Source organism: Colobus angolensis, unplaced genomic scaffold (assembly GCF_000951035.1).
Source record: "Colobus angolensis palliatus isolate OR3802 unplaced genomic scaffold, Cang.pa_1.0 Scaffold201, whole genome shotgun sequence".
NCBI lineage: Eukaryota > Metazoa > Chordata > Mammalia > Primates > Cercopithecidae > Colobus > Colobus angolensis.
Genome location: NW_012115167.1, coordinates 885625 through 906149, shown reverse-complemented (window position 1 = coordinate 906149; position 20525 = coordinate 885625).

The following is a 20525-nucleotide window of genomic DNA, read 5'->3' as shown; positions in this document are numbered from 1 at the left end:
CACATCCTCTCCAACACTTGTTGTTTCCTGATTTTTTAATGATGGCCATTCTAACTGGTGTGAGATGGTATCTCAATGAGATACCATCTGGACGCACTTTAAATCAAAAGCTAAAAGTGATTAAGCTTAGCGAGGAAGGCATGTCAAAGCTGAGACAGGCCAAAAGCTAGACCTTTTGTGTCAGTTAGTCAAGTTGTGAATACAAAGGAAAAGTTCTTGAAGGAAACGTAAAGTGCCACTCTAGTGAGCACACAATGTTAAGAAAGTGAAACAGCCTTATCGCTGCTAAGGAGAATGTTTTAGTGCTCTGTATAGAAGAACAAATTAACCACAACATCCTCTTAAGTCAAAGCTTTATCAAGAACAAAGCCCTAACTCACTTCAATTCACTGAAGGCTGAGAGAGGTGAGAATGCTGCAGAAGAAAAGTTTGAAGCTAGCAGACATTGACTCATGAGGTTTAAGGAAAGATGCCATCTCCATAATATAAAAGTGAAGGGTGAACCAGCAAATGCTGGTGTAGAGGTGCAAGTTATCCAGAAGACCTAGCTAAACTCATTGATGAAGGTGGCTGCACTAAACAATAGATTTTCAATGTTGATGAAACAGCCTTGTACTGGAATAAAATGTTCTCTAGGACTTCGACAGCTAGAAAGGAGAGGGCAATGCCTGGCTTCTAAGCTCTACATGACAGGCTACTCTCCTGTTAGCAGTTAATGCAGCTGATAACTTAAAGATAATGGTCATTTACCATTCAAAACCTCCTAGAGCCCCTAAGAATTAGACTAAATCTATTCTGCTTGTGCTCTATAAATGGAATAATAAATCCTGGATGACAACATATCTGTTTATTTAATGGTTTACTGAATATTTTATGCCCACTGTTGAGAACTACTGCTCAGATAAAAAAAGATTCTTTTCAAATATTGCTGCTCATTGACACTCAAGAACTCTCATGAAGATGTACAAAAAGATTAATGATGTTTTCATGCCTGCTAGCACAACATCCATTCTGCAGTCCAAGTATCAAAAAGTAATTTCAACTTTCAATTATTATTTAAGAAATACACTTTGTAAGGTTATAGCTGCCATAGATAGTAATTTCTCTGATGGATCTGGGCAAAGAAGAGTGAAGACATTCTGCAAAGAATTCACCATTCTAAGTGCCATTAAGAATGTCCATGATTCTTGACACTAGGTCAAAATACTAACAGGAATTTGGAAGAAGTGGAGCCTAACTCTCATGGATGACTTTTAGGGATTCAAGACTTTAATGGAGGAAGTAACTATATATGGTGAAAATAGCAAGAGAAAAAGGATTTGAAGTGGAGCCTGAAGATGGGACTGAATTCATGCAATCTCATGATAAAACTTAGAGGTTGAGTAGCTTCTTCTTATGGATAAGCAAATAAAATGGTTTATTGGATAGAATCTATTTCTGGTAAAGATGCTCTGCATATTACTCAAATGACAACAAATAATTTAGACTATTACATAAACCTGGTTGTAAAGCAGTGGCAGGGTTGGAAAGGGTCAACTTCAATTTTGAAAAGGGTTCTACTGTGGGTAAAATGCTACCAATGAACATAGTATGCTACAGAGAAATCTTTTATGAGAATAAGAGCCAATCAACATGGCAAACTTCATTGTTGTCTTATTTTAATAAATTGCCAAAGCTACCCAAGCTTCATCAGCCACCACCCTGGTCAGTCAACAGCCACTAACACTGAGGAATGACCCTTCATTAGCAAAAAGATTATGACGCACTGAAAGATCAGATGAACATAAGCCTTTTTAGTAGTAAAGTACTTTTAATTAAGGTATGTCCATTGTTTTTGAAGACATACTGCCATTGCACACTTACTAGTCTATAGTATAAACATAACTTTTCTATGCATTGAGAATCCACAAAAATTATCTAACTGGATTTATTGCAACATTGGTTTATTGAGGTCTGGAACTGAACCTGCAGTATCTCTGAGGTATGTCTGTATTTTGAGAAAATATTTGAGTACACTCTAAGTTTTATTGAAAAAGGAATTTGACTTCCAAGTTCTGAGAGATTAGTCTACTAAATATTGAAGTATATTTAAGTATTGTGTTTTCATCAGAATTAGAGTCAATAAAGATTCAGAGACAAATGAAACCTTTGAAACACATACTTTGATGTATTGAACCAAATGTTTATTCTAAAAATTTATTAGACTCTGTCTTTGGCAGCAAGAAAATAAAAGGGTGGAATATATAATACAGTATAAGTTAGTTTTTTGCCTTCTATTTTTGATGGAAGGAAAGATTATATCTGGCATATCAAGAAGATTGTGCTTTAATGCTAGAAATTAATTATTGCAGAAACTCACTTGGAGTAGTTGGTAAAAAAAAAAAAAAAAAAAAAAGTCATATTTAACATCAAAATGCCTTAATCAGATTTCTCATTTTCAGATAATCTCTTTTCAGATGATTTTTGTTTATGTTTTCAGCATTTTGGTGAAAGCATCTGGACTGACTAGGGAGGTGATTTTTTTTTTCCTGGTTGTACTTTAGCAAAATAGAAGAAATTTCCCTTTAAACATAACTATCTACCTTGATTCCCCATAATGGTCTAATCTCTCTGTCTTTGTCTACTAAATAAGGAAATGAACTTTTTCTTTCAAGTTCATTTTTATATTCCTTCAAGAAGTGCACTAAATCTAAGTTAGAGAGGTTCAGACAATGTTTCAGATAAGGGTGCTTCAAACAGGCATAACTAAGAAAACTTGGCTTGATTTGAAAGTATGAACTTTACTTCCGTTCCCATACTGTGTTCTTTTACTTCTGTTCCCATACTGCCAAGTTCTTTTCACATTCACATTTTTTCAGTATTTTTTCCAGCTATGCACTTTGCCCAGATGTCTGCATATCTGGATTAGTTTTGTCAACAAGTCTTGTGTCAAATTTCACCATTACTAAGATGACTTTTCCACAGTTCTGCAGTTTAATAATTATATCTCAAAGGAAATGAAAAATATATCTGAATAACAATAACGAAATTGTGCCTCAGTATTTGTAGAATAGGCACACTTTACTAAGAGGAAAATCCATGGACTTATAAATGCTTTCCTTATTAAAAAGAATAAAAAATATTAGTCATATATTCAAACTGTTCAAATTACAAAATTTAAAAAAAAAAACACTCCAAAAAAACTGTAGAGCAAAAAAATGATAAGGATAATAGTTAATATTATTCAGACGACACAATGAGTAGGCTATTTAAGTAAATTCTTATAACTAGAATAATTAAAACTAGAGAATGTGAAAGTGAAAGAATAAACAAATGCTATCAGAAAGAAGACATATCTATAAATATATGACTGAGATTTTCAAAATATTAACATATGTCATCTATATTTACATGCATATTATATTGCAAATGTAAACATATTATATTTTGCCATTCTAACAATGGCAAAATATAATATAATATAATATAATGAAACTATCTAAGACTGTGCAGGTGCAAACCTCAGCTGTAGACAGAGTGTGACTCAGGGAGTCCCAAAATATTACTCCTGCATGTACTCCAGTGCCTGAAAAACTTTCCAACAACGATTTTCCTTTATTGAGGTGCTGTAGTTCTCTGTTAAAACATAAACAGAATTCTTTTTCCCTGGTTTCTAGATGGCTTTGATAATGTTCCCTGTCTATGACTGTTTCTAGGATGCTTTTCTTTTCCCCATCACCTTCTGCAAATTTCTCTCTGAGTCCCTTCACTTCTCATTTATATTTAGGTTTGCCATTTATGATGTGTGAAATTATTGTTTGATCTATTTTCTGTTTCCTCAGTAACTGTCCATAAAAAAAGCTGCAACTTGTTAGTCTGTAATGTCTTCCAGTCACTTAATAACTATAAAGGTAACTTTGACTTGTAGAAATTTTTCCAGGAAGACTCTATAATTCTCCAAATCCAAATTATTTATGTATATTCATGAGAGGATCTGAATGAAATTCAAACCTAGAGAAACCTTTCTTTGGGCCCTACTTCTTCCCATTCTAAACTCCTTATTTTCCTAATTGCCTTCAGGCAACTGACCAGCAGTCCCCAATGCAAGCAGTAACATTTACTTCATAGGTTCCTGAAGCCTCCTAACACTTTCAGTGAGATATGTTTAAAAAACACTGACAAGACAAGTAGGCTGGTTTGTAGCAGGGGTCCCCAACCCTGGGGGAAGTAGACCAGTGCCAGTCCAGTCTATGGCCTATTATTTTCTATTGCTGGATGCACAGCAGGAGGTGAGTGGCGTAGGAGATGGGTTTCATGGCAAGAACAAACTTTCCACAGACGGTGAGGGTAGGGGAGGTTTCAGGATGAAACTGTTCCACCTCAGATCATCAGACATTAGTTAGATTCTCATAAGGAGCACGCAACCTAAGCCACTTGCATGTGCAGTTCACCATAGGGTTTGCGCTCCTATGAGAATCTAATGCTGCTACTGATCTGATAGGAAGTGGAGTTCAGCCACTAATCTGACAACAGGTGGAACTCACTGGGTAATGTTTGCTCAGGGCCACTTACCTCCCGCTGTGCGGCCCTGTTCCGAGCAGGCCACAGACAGGAATGGTACTGGTCTGCTGTCCAGGGGTTGGCAATCCCTGCTATTAAGTTGGTACATGAAAGATAATGGCAAAAACCACAATTACTTTCGCACAACCTAATATAAACCAGCCTACTTGTCTTGTCAGTGCTCTTAAACCTGTCTCACTGAAAGTGTTACGAGGTTTCATCAACCTATCAAGCAAATTTTACTAATTATATTGGTTGTCTACTGCTGCTTAACAAATTAACATAAATTTAGAATATTTAAATATCTCAGAGTTTCAGTAGGTCAGGATTTCAGGTAGTATATGACCATAGGTTCTCTGTTCAGGGTATCACAAGACTGACAACAAGGTATCAGCTTGTCTGAGTTCTCATCTTGAGGTTTTGCAAAACATTACTTACAGGTTTTTTTCTTCAGGTCATTGGCATAATTTATTACTTTATGGTCATAGGACTGATGTCTTTATGTTCTTGCAGATTGACAGCTACAGAATACCTTTGCCTCTAAGGTCACTGTTAGATCTTTGCCCTGTGGCCTCTGCTCTCACAGCAATAGAAAACCTTCCTTCAATGGAATTCTCACTATTTGAATCTCTCTGACTTCTCCTAAAACAACCAAAGAAAATTTTTTTTGACGGGCTCTCGTGACTGACTAGGTTAGGCCCACCTGGATAATCTCTATTTTTATTAATTCAAAGTCAACTGAACTTTAATTACATTTGCACAATGCCTTTGCCATGTAATATAATATAATCAGGGGCTTAAAGGAGCAAAAATTATGAAGGCCATATTAGAATTCTGCCTACCACATTAATTAACTTCATTTTTATAATTTTAATTATATGAAAATCATAGAAATTATGGTATTGACATACCTGTGCAGAGAAAACACAATTCACTAATAAAAGACCAAATGATCTAAAAAAATCAAAGTGTGATGTGCACAGACTATATATTATAAATTCAAAAAAATTAACACAGCAACAATGAATGTATCAAGTATGATAGTTATACTGTAGTATAATATTTTTATGTTTTAGAAAATATTACCCTTTATATATTAATATATTAAGTGTATGTGCACACACACATACTTAATTATTTGCAAAATACATCAGGCCTTAATATATCAGTTTGAAAGATAAATTTATTATTCTAAATTCTACTGTCACTGCTTTTTTAAAGCTTAGTTATCTACTTTTAATATAATAACATGTTTGGTGACTTTAATACTATCTGTTTGACCATTTCAGTTTTCTCTATAAATTGCATAGTGTTTTAAAATGAATAAAACATGTTATACTAACATTAACGAAATTATTTTAATACACTTGTTCTGTGGAAATAAAAATTCTGCACTAAATTCTTGATTATTTAAAAATTTTCACCTAAGCATATTCATGGACAACAAGTCAATAACACTTTACCAGAATGCACAGTCATTTTATAAATGCACAGTTATTTTATAAAAGATTATATATTCTACACCTATACTGTTAAGGAAAAAATAATTTATATTAACCCTGCTTCACATAACAATATTAACCTTAAATGTAAATGGGCTAAAAGTCCCAATTAAAAGACACAGAATGGCAAGCTCTAAAAAGACAAGACGTATTAGTGTGCTGTATTCAAGAGACCCACTCACATGCAGAGACCCACAGAGGCTCAAAATAAAGGGACAGAGGAAACTTTACCAAGCAAGTGAAAAGTAGAAAAAAGCAGGGGTTGCAATCCCAGTTTCTACAAAACAGACTTTAAACTAACAAAGTAAAAAAAAAAAAAAAAAAAAAGCAAAGAAAGGCTTTACATAATGGCAAAGTGTTAAATTCAACCAGAAGAGCAAACTATCCTAAATATATATGCGCCCAATACGGGAGCCCCCAGATTCATAAAACAACTTCTTTAAACCTGCAAAGAGACTTAGACTACCACACAGTAATAGTGGGAGACTTTAACACCCCACTCTCAGTATTAGACAAATCATCAAAACAGAAAATTAACAAGAATATTTAGTACGTGAACTCAACTCTGGATAAGATGGAACTGATAGATACCTATAGAACTCTTAATCCAGAACAGCAGAATGTACACTTCTCTTGGTGCCAAATGGCACCTACTCTAAAACTAATCACATAATTGGAAGTAAAACACTCCTCAACAAATGCAAAAGAACTGTAATGATAACAAGCAGTCTCTCAGACAACAGCACAGTCAAATTAGAACTCATAATTAAGAAACTCATTCAAAACTACACAGCTACATGGAAATTGAACAATCTCCTTCTAAATGACTTCTGGGTAAATAAAAAAATTAAGGCAGAAATCAAGAAAAGCTTTGAAATTAATGAGAACATAGAGAGAACATACCAGAATCTCTGGGATGCAGCTAAAGCAGTGTTAAGAGGAAAATTTATAGCACTAAATGCCCACATCAAAAAGCTAGAAAGGTCTCAAATCGACATCCTAAAACAGAGATATGTGACATTTCAGACAGAAAATTCAAAATTGCTGTGTTGAGGAAACTCAGAGAAATTTATAATACAGAGGAGTTTGGAATAGTATCAGATATATTTAACAAAGAGACTGAAATAATTAAAAATCATCCAGAAATTATGGAGCTGAAAAATGAAATACACATACTAAAGAATGCATCAGAATACTTTAATAGCAGAATTGATCAAGAAGGAGAAAGAATTAGTGAGCTTGAAGATAGGCTATTTGAACATGCACACTCAGAGGAGACAAAATAAAAAAGAACATAAAACAATAAAGCATGTCTATAAGATCTAGAAATAATATCAACGGGGCAAATCTAAGAGTTATTTGCCTTAAAAAGTAGTTATAAAAAGAGATAGGGGTAGAAAGTTTATTCAAAATAATAATAACAGCGATCATCCCAAACCTAGAGAAAGATATCAGTATTCACATATGGGAAGATTACAGAACACCAAACAGGTTTAACTTAAAGAAGACTACCTCAAAGCATTTAGTAAGCAAACTCCTAAAAGTCAAGAACAAAGAAAGGATCCTAAAAGCACCAAGAGAAAATAATCAAATTACATACAATGGAGCTCCAATAAGTCTGACAAGAGATTTTTCAGTGGAAATATTTCAGGCTAGGAGACAGTGGCATGACATATTTAAAGTGCTGAAGGGGAAACAAAACAAACAAAAACTATTACCCTAGAATAGGATATCCAGAGAAAATATTCTTCAAATATGAAGGAGAAATAAAGACTTTCCCAGTCCAACAAAAGCTGAGGAATTTCATCAACAACAGATATCTCCTACAAGGAATGCTGAAGGGAGTACTTCAACCATAAAGAAAAGGACACTAATGAGCAATAAATAATCACCTGAAGTTACAAAACTCACTGGTAAAATTAAGTTCACAGAAAAGCACAGTATATTATAACACCATGACTGTGGTGTGTAAACTACTCATAACCTATGTAGAAAGACAAAAATGAAAGATAAAATATTGAACCAATCAAAAATAGTAACTACAACAACATTTCAATACATATTACAATAAGTGTAAATAGAAAAAATAAAAAGTTAAAAAGTGGGGGAGATGAAGTTAAGGCATAGATTCTCATTAGATTTCTTTTTGTTTTTTTTATGCAAATAGTGTTGTTCTCAGGTTAAAATCATGGGTTATAATATTTTCAAGCATTATGGCAACTTCAACCAAAAAAATACAGTGAATACACAAAAAAATAAAAAGCAGAAAGCTAAATTATATCACCAGCAAAAGAAATCACCTTCACTAGAGAAAGACAAAAGAAAGAAGACAATCAAACAACTGGAAAAAGAAATAACAAATGCATGAGTGTGTCCTTACTTATCAGTAATAACACTGAATGTAAATGATCAAAACATTCCAATGAAAAGACATAAAGTGGCTGAATTGATAAAAAGAAAAAAAAAAAAAAGACCTACTGATCTGTTGCCTAAAACAAACACATTTTACTTATAAAATTACACATAGACTGACAATAAAGGGGTGGAAAAAGATATTTCATGTCAATGGACACCAAGAAAGAGCAGGACTCACTATACTCATATAAGACAAAATAGATTTTAAGACCAAAACTATAGGAAGAGACAAAGATGGTCAGTATGTAATAATAAAGGAATCCATTCAGCAAGATATATAACATTTTTAAATGCATATGCACTCAACACTGGGTCATCCAGATATATAAAAGAAATATTATTAGAGCTAACAAGAGAACTAGGCCCCAATATAATAATAGATGGAGACTTTAACAACCCACTTCAGCATTAGGCAAATCTTAGAGATAGAAAATAAACAAAGAAACACTGGACTTCATCTGTATTACAGACCAAATGGATATAATAGATACGTACAGAGCATTTCATCCAAGAGCTGCAGAATACACATTCTTTTCTTCAGTACATGGATTATTCTCAAGGATAGATCATATGTTAAGTCACAAAACAAGTCTTAAAACATTCAAAGAATTGGTAATAATATCAAGCATCTTTTCTGAATACAAAGAAATACAACAGGAAATTGATAACAAGGGGAATTTTGGGAACTATACACATACATAAAAATTTTTTTAAAATGCTCCTGAATGACCAGTGAGTCAATGAAAAAAGAAGGAAATTGAAAAATTTCTCAGAAGAAATGATAATGGAAATGCAACATACCAAAACCTATGAGATACAACAGAGTACTAAGAGGAAAGTTTATAAATGCCTATATCAAAAAAGAGAAAAACAAATGTACAATCTAACAATGCATCTTAAAGAACTAGAAAAGTAAGAGAAAACCAAACTGAAAATTAGTAGAAGAAAAAAAATAATAAAGATCCTAGCAGAAATAAATGAAATTTAAATCCTAAAAATACACAAAAAATCAATAAAACAAAAAGTTTATTGTTGGATAGTTAAAACTGAAAAATCTTTAGCCAGGCTATGAAAAAAGGAAACAAGATCCAAATAAATAAAATAAAAAATAAAAAAAAGTACACATTACAACAGATACTGTAGAAATTTAAAGAATAATTAGTGGCCACCATGAACAACTACATGCCAATAAATTGGAAAATCTACAAGAAACCGATTAATTCCTAGGCACATACAACCTACCAAGATTGGACCATGAAGAAATTCAAAACCTGAATTGAACAATAATAAGTAACAAGATTAAAGCCATAATAAAATTATCCCAGTAAAGAAAAACCCAGGATCTGATGACATCACTGCTAATTCTACCAATCATTTACAGAACTAATACCAATCCTACTATAACTATTCTGAAAAATAGAGGGGGAGAGAGTACTTTCAAACTCATTCTATGTGGCCAATATTATCCTAATACCCAAACCTAACAAAGATATGTCAAAAAAGAAAACTATAGGCCAGTATCATTGATCAATACTGACACAGAAATCCTCAACAAAATAGTACTAAACAGAAGTCAACAATACATTAGAAAGATTATTCATCATGAAAAATTGAGATTTATTCCTGGAATGCAAGTATGGTTCAATGTATGCAAATCAATGAGATTTGTAATATCAACAGAATAAATAAAACTCGTATGGTCATTTAAATTGATGATGAAAAGGCATTTCATAAAATTCAACATCGCTTCATGATAAAAGCTCTCAAAACACTAGCAACAGAAAGAACATACCTCAACATAATAAAACCCTTACACAAAAGATCCACAGCTAGTATACTGAAAGGAAAAAAACAAAAACAAAAAACTGAAAGCCTTTCCTTTAACTTGCGGAACACGACAAGGATGCCCACTCTCACCACTGTTATTCAACACAGTACTGGAAATCCTAGCTAGAGCAATCAGACAAGAGAGATATATAAAGGGCATTCAAACCGGCAGGAAAGAAGTCCAATTATCCTTGTTTCCAGATGATACGCTCTTATAGTTGGAAAATCCTAAAAACTCCACAGAAAAACTATTAGAACGGAAAAATTCAGTAAATTGCAGGATACATAATCAAGATACAAAAATCAGCAGCATTTCTGTATGCCAACTTTTAAAAATCTGAAAAAGAAATGTAAAATGTAATCCCATTTACAATATAAACAAATAAATTTAAATACCTAAGAATTAACCAAAGAAGTGAACGATCTCCACAACAAAAACCATAAAACTTTAATGACAGAAATTAAAGAGGACACAAAAAATAAAAAGATATAAAAAGATATTCCATGTTGATATAGAAGAAGAAACAATATTGTTGAAATGTCTATACTTCTCAAATTAAACTACAGATTAAATGCAATTACTTTGAAATTACCAATGACATTCTTCACAGAAATAGAAAAAAAATCCTAAATTTATATCGAAACAAAAAATACAGAATCATCAAAGCTATCCTGAGCAAAAGAACAAAATTGAAAGAATAACATTACCTGACTTTAAGTTATGCTACAAAGCTTTAGTAACCAAAATAGCATGGCACCAGCATAAAAACAGCAACACAGACAAGTGGAACAGAACAGGGAACTGAAACAAATCCACACACTTACAGTGAACTCATTTTTGACAAAAGTGTCAAGAACATCCACGGGGAAAAAGACAGTCTCTTCAATAAATATTTCTGGGAAAACTGGATGTTCATATAAGGAAGAATAAAACTAGACCCCTATCTTTCACCATGCACAAAAATCAATCAAAATGGTTTAAAGACTTAAATGTAAGACCTCTAATAATAATAATAATAATAATGATAATAATAATATAATAACACTACAAATAACATGTGGGAACTCTCCAGGATATTGATCTGGGCAACAATTTCTTGAGCAATAACCTACCAGCACAGACAACCAACCAAAGCAAGAATGGACAAATGGGATCACATCAAGTTAAAAAGATTCAATACAGCAAAGGACAAAATCCATAAGGTGAAATGACAACCATATAATGGAAGAAAATATTTGCAAACTACTCCTCTAACAAAGGATTAATAACCAGACTATATAAGGAACCCAAGCAACTCTACAGGGAAAAAATCAATTATCTGATCAAAACTACTTTAAAATTCATATGGAAACAAAAAAGAGCCCACATTGCCAAGACAATCCTAATCCAAAAGAACAAAGCTAGAAGCATCATGCTACCTGACTTCAAACTATAATAAAAGGCTACAGTAACCAAAAGAGTATGGTACTGGTACCAAAACAGAGATATAGACCAATAGAACAGAACGAGTCCCTCAAATATAATACCACATATCTACAACCATCTGATCTTTGACAAACCTGACAGAAACAAGAAATGGGGAAAGGATTCCCCATTTAATAAATGGTGCTGGGAAAACTGGCTAGCCATAAGTAGAAAGCTGAAACTGGATCCCCTCCTTACACCTTGCACAAAAATCAATTCAAGATGGATTAAAGAATTAAACGTTAGACCTAAAACCATAAAAACCCTACAAGAAAACCTAGGCAATACCATTGGGCAAGGCATGGGCAAGGACTTCATGACTAAAACACCAAAAGCAATGGCAATAAAAGCCAAAATTGACAAATGGGATCTAACTAAACAGCTTCTGCACATCAAAAGAAACTATCATCAGAGTGAACAGGCAACCTACAGAATGGCAGAAAATTTTTGCAATCTACTCATCTGACAAAGGGCTAATATCCAGAACCTACAAAGAACTTAAACAAATTTACAAGAAGAAATCAAACAACCCCATCAAAAAGTGGGCAAAGCATATGAACTGACACTTCTCAAAAAAAGACATTTATGCAGCCAACAGACACAAGAAAAAATACTCATCATCACTGGCCATCAGAGAAATGCAAATGAAAACCACAATGAGATACCATCTCACACCAGTTAGAATGGCAATCATTAAAATGTCAGGAAACAACAGGTGCTGGAGAGGATGTGGAGAAATAGGAATGCTTTTACATTGTTGGTGTGACTGTAAACTAGTTCAACCATTGTGGAAAACAGTGTGGCAATTCCTCAAGGATCTAGAACTAGAAATACCATTTGACCCAGCCATCTCATTACTGGGCATATACCCAAAGGATTATAAATCATGCTGCTACAAAGACACATGCACACGTACGTTTATTGCGGCACTATTCACAGTATCAAAGACTTGGAACCAACCCAAATGTCCACCAATGATAGACTGGATTAAGAAAATGTGGCACATATACACCATGGAATACTATGCAGCCATAAAAAAGGATGAGTTCATGTCCTTTATAGGGACACGGATGAAGATGGAAACCATCATTTTGAGTAATCTATTGTGAGAACAGAAAATGAAACACTGCACATTCTCACTCATAGGTGGGAACTGAACAATGAGAACACATGGACACAGGGTGGAGAATATCACACACCAGGGCCTGCCGGGGGGTGAGGGGAGGGGGGAGGGATAGCATTAGGAGATATATCTAATGTAAATGACGAGTTAATGGGTGCAGCACACCAACATGGCACATGTATACATATGTAACAAACCTGCACGTTGTGCACATGTACCCTAGAACTTAAAGTAAAATAATAATAAAAATAAAATAAAACAGATGGGCTCTCTGAGTAAATATTTTATATGGGATGGTCCTAAACTACTAAGGGAACATACAATTGAGGGAGTATTTTGTTTTCTGTAACATTCAATGCATAACTGGCAGAAAGAGCAAGGTGGATTTTATTTAGAAGTCTTTAGACAAAGGTAGCAAAATGTATACTTGGCTACAAGTGAAAAAATTGTAAAAATAGACCATGTGAATGAACAAGCAATCTGTTCTATTTAAATAAACTCCAGATTTCATTTCTTGCATATCAGAGTGTGTCAATAGGTTGAGCCTGTGCCACTCACGATTCAGTGGGGAATAACAAGGTATCAACTTTAAGAAAAAAAAATTGTGTATATTTATGATGTACAACATGGTCTGTTATATGTATACATCGTGGAATTACAACATAATTAACATAGTCATCACATCATATACTTAACATTTCCTATGGTGAGAACATTGAGAATTCTCTCTCTCTCTCTCTCTTTTTTTTTTTTTTAAAGATAGGGTTAAACTCTTGTTCCCACGCTGGAGTACAATGGAGTAATCTGGGCTCACTGCAGCCTCCACCTCCTGGGTTCAAGCGATTCTCCTGCCTCAGCCTCTCAAGGAGCTGGAATTACAGTCATCTGCCACCATGCTCAGTTATTTTTTGTGTTTTTAGTAGAGATGGGGTTTTGCCATGTTGGCCAGGCTAGTCTCAAACTCCTAGCCTCAGGTGACATAAAATCTTGTAGAATTTCTTTATTCCCTTTTCTTTGTTTTTTTCTTAATTCTTATCTGACTCTAGTTCACATGTTATTTCTTCTCCTTAATAAAGTTCGCTATTAATGTTATCTATTGCATTTTTCATTTAACTCACTGTATTCTTCAGCTCTAGGATTTTTTTTTATGATTTTATTGCTCTGTTAAAGTTACTGTTTTGTAGGAACTGTGTTTCTGATTTGGATTGTTTCTATTTTCTCTTGAAATGTGCTTAGCATTCTTAAAATGATTCTTTTGAATTTTGTGAAGTAATTCATAGATTTCCATTTCTTTATGGTCAGTTATGAGAAACTAATTGTGTTTTTTTTTAATTAGTATTGTTTCCTTGTTTACTTTTCATGTTCCTTATTGACTTGCATTGATGTCCTGAATTTGATGGAGTGACTAGTCACCTCTTCCAGACTTTCCAGACTGGTATTTCTTTAAAAATACGAAATACTTCATCAGTTTTTTTTTTCAGTATCTTTGGTATCACATTATTGACTTCTACTGCCTGATAAAGGTTTTTATGTGAATTAAAACATTTATCATATGCTTTTCAAACAAAAGTAAATATATGTTAAATTCAATGTTATAACTTACTTTGTGTGGAATTAAACAAATCAAACAAATTGTATAAATAAGTGATGTCAGGTGTGATTTGTGTGAGGTACAGTATTTCAGTGTCCTCAATGTGTCATTTTTGTCACTTTTTTCATTTTCCTAGTATTTATTCTTATACCACAAATGTTAACATCATTCTGAGAATAAACTTTCATTTGGAAAAATTTGAAATATCATACTCTCTAAAAAACTAAACAAATATTTCCTCATGTTATTGATCAGAAAAAAAAATCTTCTAAAGGTTTTTGAAAGAAATGACAGTAAGCAATAGTAAATTATTCTTTTATAAACACTAGTAATTTTGTGAGCTAAAAATTTTATTCAGTATAAATATATTTCTCAGTAAATGACGTATGCCCCAGTCAGCACTAAACCAAATTAATGACAGAGAGGCGGAGCAAGATGGAAGAATAGCAAACTCCACCAATCACTCCCCTGCAAGGACACCAATTTAACAACTATCTACACACACACACACACAAACACACACACACAAACCACCTTCATAAGAACCAAGAATCAGGTGAGCCCTCACAACATCTGGTTTTAATTTTATATCACTGAAAGATGCACTGAAAAGGTAGGAAAACAGTTTTGAATTTCCGATGCCACCCCCTCCCCAATCCCATGGCAATGGCCATGCAGCATGATGAGAAAATCTGTGTGCTTTGGAGAGGGAGAGCACAGCAATTTTGAGACATTGTATTGAACTCAGTGTTTCCCTGTTATTGCAGAAACCAAAATTGGAACAAGCTCAGTGGACATCTTCCCATGGAAAGACTATTTAAACTAACCCTAGCCAGAGGGGGAATTTCCCATCCTAGCTGGGAACTTAAGTTCCAGTAAACCTTGACACATTGGACTGGAGTGCTCTGGGGCTCTAAGTAAACTAGAAAGGCAGTCTAGGTCACAAGGACTATAACTCCTAGGCAAGTCCTAGTGCTAAAGTGGGCTCAGAGTCAGTTAATTGGGGTGAGGGGGACACAATCTACTGAGACACCAGCTGTGGTATCTAGGGGAGGGACGGCACCACTCCTCCCTTAAACCCCAGGCTGCACAGCTGATGGCTCCAAAAGAGACTCCTTCCTTTCACTTGAGAAGAGGAGAGGGAAGACTGGGGAAGACTTTCTCTTCCAGCTCAGCCACAGCAGGACACGGCATGGGTCAGAGTGGTGAGGTCCTTTTTCCAGGCCCCTAGATATTGGTTAATAATTCTAGACATAGTCTGGACCACAAGGGACCCTGCTGCTTTGAAGGGAAGGATCCAGTCATGGCAGAATACATAATCCGCTAACTGAAGATCCTTGGGCCCTGAATAAGCTGCAATACTCAGGGAGTACATGGTGGATCCTGAGTGGGACTCTGAGGCTTGCTTCAAGTTAGACTCAGCACATTCCCACACATGGTGGCCGTGGGGGAGACCCCTTACGCTTGAGAAAAGTGGACTGAAAAGTAAATGGGACTTTGTCTTGTACCTTAGGTACTAGCTCTGCCACAGGAGAGTAGCACCAAGCAGGCTCCTGGTGACCCCATTTCTAGGACTTGGTTCTCAGATGGCAGTTTTTAACCTGCCCTGAGCTAGAAGAGAGTCCACTGGCCTCAAGGGTGAGTCCTAGGCCAAGCAGCATTCACCACAAGCTGACTTCAGAGCCCTTGGGCCTTAAGAGAACATCAGCAGAAGCTTGGCAGAGCTCCCTGTGGGCCTGTGGTGGCAGTGGCCATGCAGTGCAGCTCCTGTATCTTTAGGAGAGAAGGGTAGGAAGCAATGCATTTTACAGTTTCACTGCCAGCTCAGCTGCAGTACAGCAGAACACTATGTAGGTGTCTAAGGTTTATGACTCTAGTCCAGGCTCCCTGATGGCACTTGGGGCCTGGGGGCCCACACTGTCCTGAAGGGAAGAACACAGTCTTGGCTGGCTTTGCCACCTACTGATTGCAGAGCCCCAGGGCATGAATTATAAAATAAAATATTTAAAATGAAAAATGATGTAATCAATATTTAAATCTAGGTCTTTGGAGGACATCAGTGATTACACGCATCTCTGACAAACCTAATGAAGAAAACATAGAAATAAAATTTGAAATAATATTTCGCATGTTTCTGCGAGTAGAAAAATTTTAAATATTATGTTAAGAATATGTAGAAATTGAAAGACAGCATTCTGAGTACACATATATAACTAACCCTCCTTTCCAATTAGCAGGAAAAATGACACAGCAACGAATTAAGTGGTCCTACTGGTTAGAGGTGGGAAGAAATTTTATGTGCACCAAAGACCATGATTTTTATCATTGGCGAGATCAGGTAAATAAGAGAAAACCAAAAACCAAAAGATCAGAATCTGAGAAGGCTTAAATTCTCAGAAAATTCATATTTTGAGTTTAGTTAATTTGTGAGGATTTCTTTTAGCATACTAAGTGCAGGCTGTCCCAGCCTGTCATTGCTATGCATTAGAAAAGTATCCATATCCTGACAATTCTGTATTCTTTAAGTGAACAACCCTGGCAAATTCAGTTGACTCCATTCCACGTGATAAGGAGAAGCCAGAATTTCTAAACTTGGTCACATAGAATTTTCTGAACTGTAATGCCTCTAGGCTTTTTGCATTGATGTTATCACTATGAAATGCCATTTCTATAGATTATCACATGGATTATTTCCTTTTTCCGAAGTATTTAAGTCCTGAAATATGCATTTGCTGTTCCCCTTTATTTCATCACAAATTATATTTTTATTCTCAGCTCTTAGAATACCATCAATGTATAAAACTTGTTATTAAATTTTAAGAAAACATAAGACATTCTCCTCACAACTAAGTAAAGTGATCCAGTGTGATAGAATACCTAAAGCTTAATTTTTTTAACAAAAATAAAAATGAATTAGATGAATGAGTCATACAGAGTTTTGAACTAGTGACAGGGAAAATTAAGAGCAATGTATACTTCCAAAGCAAAGCAACAAAAGAGAAATCATGCAACAATTGGCGAGACATATAAATAGATGCCAGAATACATAAAATTCATGTATAAAATAATAAATAAAAACAGGTAAAGAGGAGCTAATATTTAAACAAAATATAGAAGAAAATTTATCTTACTTGAAGAAAAACTGGAGCATGCAAATTGAAGGGGTTTATCAGGTTCCAGGCTGGACTGATGAAAAATGTGTATCAATGAACACATTTTGGTGAAAATTCTGAAACTTCTACATTCCTTGCTCAAATTTTGATAGACCTGATCAAGGAAAAAGAAATTGAAATATCAACAAACTGAATAATATAATCAACAATCTTAAATTAACTTACATAGATACATCTTTTTCTTATTTAATAGGAGAGAATACATATTATTTGTTAAATATATGTAAAACTCATACAAAGTGTGACCATGGCCCAGGTGCAGTGACTCATGCCTGAGATACCAGCACTTTGGTAGGCCAAGGCAGGAGGATCACTTTAGGCTAGGAGTTCGAGACCAGCTTGCCCAACATGGCAAAACCTAGCCTCTATTAAAAATACAAAAATTAGCCGGGCATGGTGGTGTGGGCCTGTAATCCCAGCTACTCGGGAGGCTGAGGCAAGGGAATCATTTGAACCCAGGAGGTGGAGTTTGCAGTGAGCCAGGTTCATGTCACTGAACTCCATATTGGGTGACACAGTGAGACTGTGTCTCAAAAGAACAAAAACAAAAACAGAAATAAAACGTGACCATGTGTTGAAAACAACACATTTACCAAGTCCAAATATGTGCATTATTATAAGCAACCTGTGTGACCAAGAAAAATATATTTAGAAATTGCTAAGAAAAAGTAATCAACATAATTAATGATTTAAATGCACACTACACAATTTCATCAAATAAGAAATCAAAAGAGAATATACAAACTGGAAAATAAAGAAGGACATGCCAAAACTAAATCTATGTGACAGAGCAAATTATATTCAGATAATAAAACTTCTGCTATAAAACCCTTAATTAAAACACTTTTAATTATTAAGCACAATTCTAGTTAATATTAAAACCAAAAAGAAATTTGTCACAAAAGGACACTGATTTCAAATCTTAATCAGGATTACAAAGATTTAAACAAGTGTTATGAAATGTTAGCAAATAGAATACAGTAGTGTATTAAGGAAATAATACACTGAGACCAAAATTTGTCATATAATTTATATTAAAAGTCATTGAAATATTCCAAAAGAACTAATACAATTTAGTGTTCATTGTTGACTAAATGTCTAAGTGTATTAAGGAAGCAGGAAACACTTCCCAACTCATTTAATAGGGCCGTTAGCTGCTGTGTGACACCAGACAAGATACTATGTTATAAGAGAAACACTACAGACCAATATCATTTAAAAGCACACATGTAAACATTCCTAGCGAAATATTAGTAAATTAAGTACCACAAGATAAAAATATGCTATTAACCAAGTAAAGTTTATTTAAGCAAGATTTATTCAACATTTCACCATATAAACAGAATCAAAATTAATAAACATATAATGATTACATTTGATGCAGAAAAGCATTTGGCAAAATTCAACATTCATTTATACAAACTAAGAATAGAAGAAAATTCATCAAGCTAATAAAGGGCATTCAATAAAACCACAAACTAGCACCATAATGGCAAAATACTGTATCTTCCCACCTAAAATTTATAACAAGTTAAGGATGTCAGCACTTGCTATTCGACATTGTACAGGGGTCTTGCTTAGTGTACTAAGCAAAAATGAATTTCACAAATAATTACACATTATACAGCTTGTCAAAAGAAGTAAATTTTATTTTTCTTTTTTGCCGTAGCAAGTTTTTATAAATGGAAAATCTTAAGGAAGCCACAAAAAAGGTACTAAAAATTATTGAGTTTGTTGCACAAGACAGCAGTACTTAAAATTACTTTTCACAAATTGCATCACCATATACTACCAAATAAAAATTACAAAATAAAGGTTCCATTTCATTAAATGACTTCAAAACCAGGCAACATTTAAGTATACATTTTTAAAACTAGATGTACAAGTAGACATGTACATAATGTTCATAGTAACTTTATTTGTAATATCCAAAAACAAGAACAAATAAAATGCACATCAATATTATGTAATAGATAATACATTTGAATACTAATTATCAATAAAAATTATAAACCAACAACAAATACATGCAACAACATCAATAGATCTCAAAAACACTATACTAAGTGAAAAAAGCTGGACACAAAGGAGCACATATTTGATTTCAATGTATATTTCTAAGAAATTCAAATTAATCTAGTAACAAAAATCACATATGTAATGTTTCACAAGCTGGTTCAGAGGGAAGAATTACCCACAGAAGCATAGGTAATTTTTGAGGTGCTGGGAACGTTTCAAAATGGATTAAAGACTTCAACCTAAGATCTCAAACTATGAAACTACTAAACATAAACATTGGAGAAACACTCCAGGACATTGGAGTGAGCAGAAATTTATTGATTTGTTGATACCCCACAGACAAACAAAGCAAAAATGGAAAATAGGATCACATAAAGTCCAAACACTTCTGCACAGCAAAGGAAGCAACCAAGTGAAGACACAGCTCACAGAATGGGAGAATATATTTGCAAACTAACCATCCAACAAAGGACTGATAACCAACGTAGATATATAAGAGCTCAAACAACACAACAGGAACAACGTATCTAATAATCTGATTAAAAAATGGGTAGAAGATCTGAACATATATCACTCAAAAGAAGACTATACAAATTGCAAACAGGTATATGAAAAGATACCCAACATCATTGATCATCAGATAAATGCAAATCAAAACCACAATGAGATATAGTCTCACTCCAGCAAAAATGGCTTTTATCAATATGACAGGTAATAAAAAATGCTAATGAGGATGTGGAGAAGAGGAAACCCTCATGCACTGTTGGTGGGAATGTAAATTAATACAACTAATGTAGAGAACAGTTTGGAAGTTCCACAAAAAAAAAAAAATAGGCTAACAATGTAATCAGCAATCTCATTGCTGGGTGTA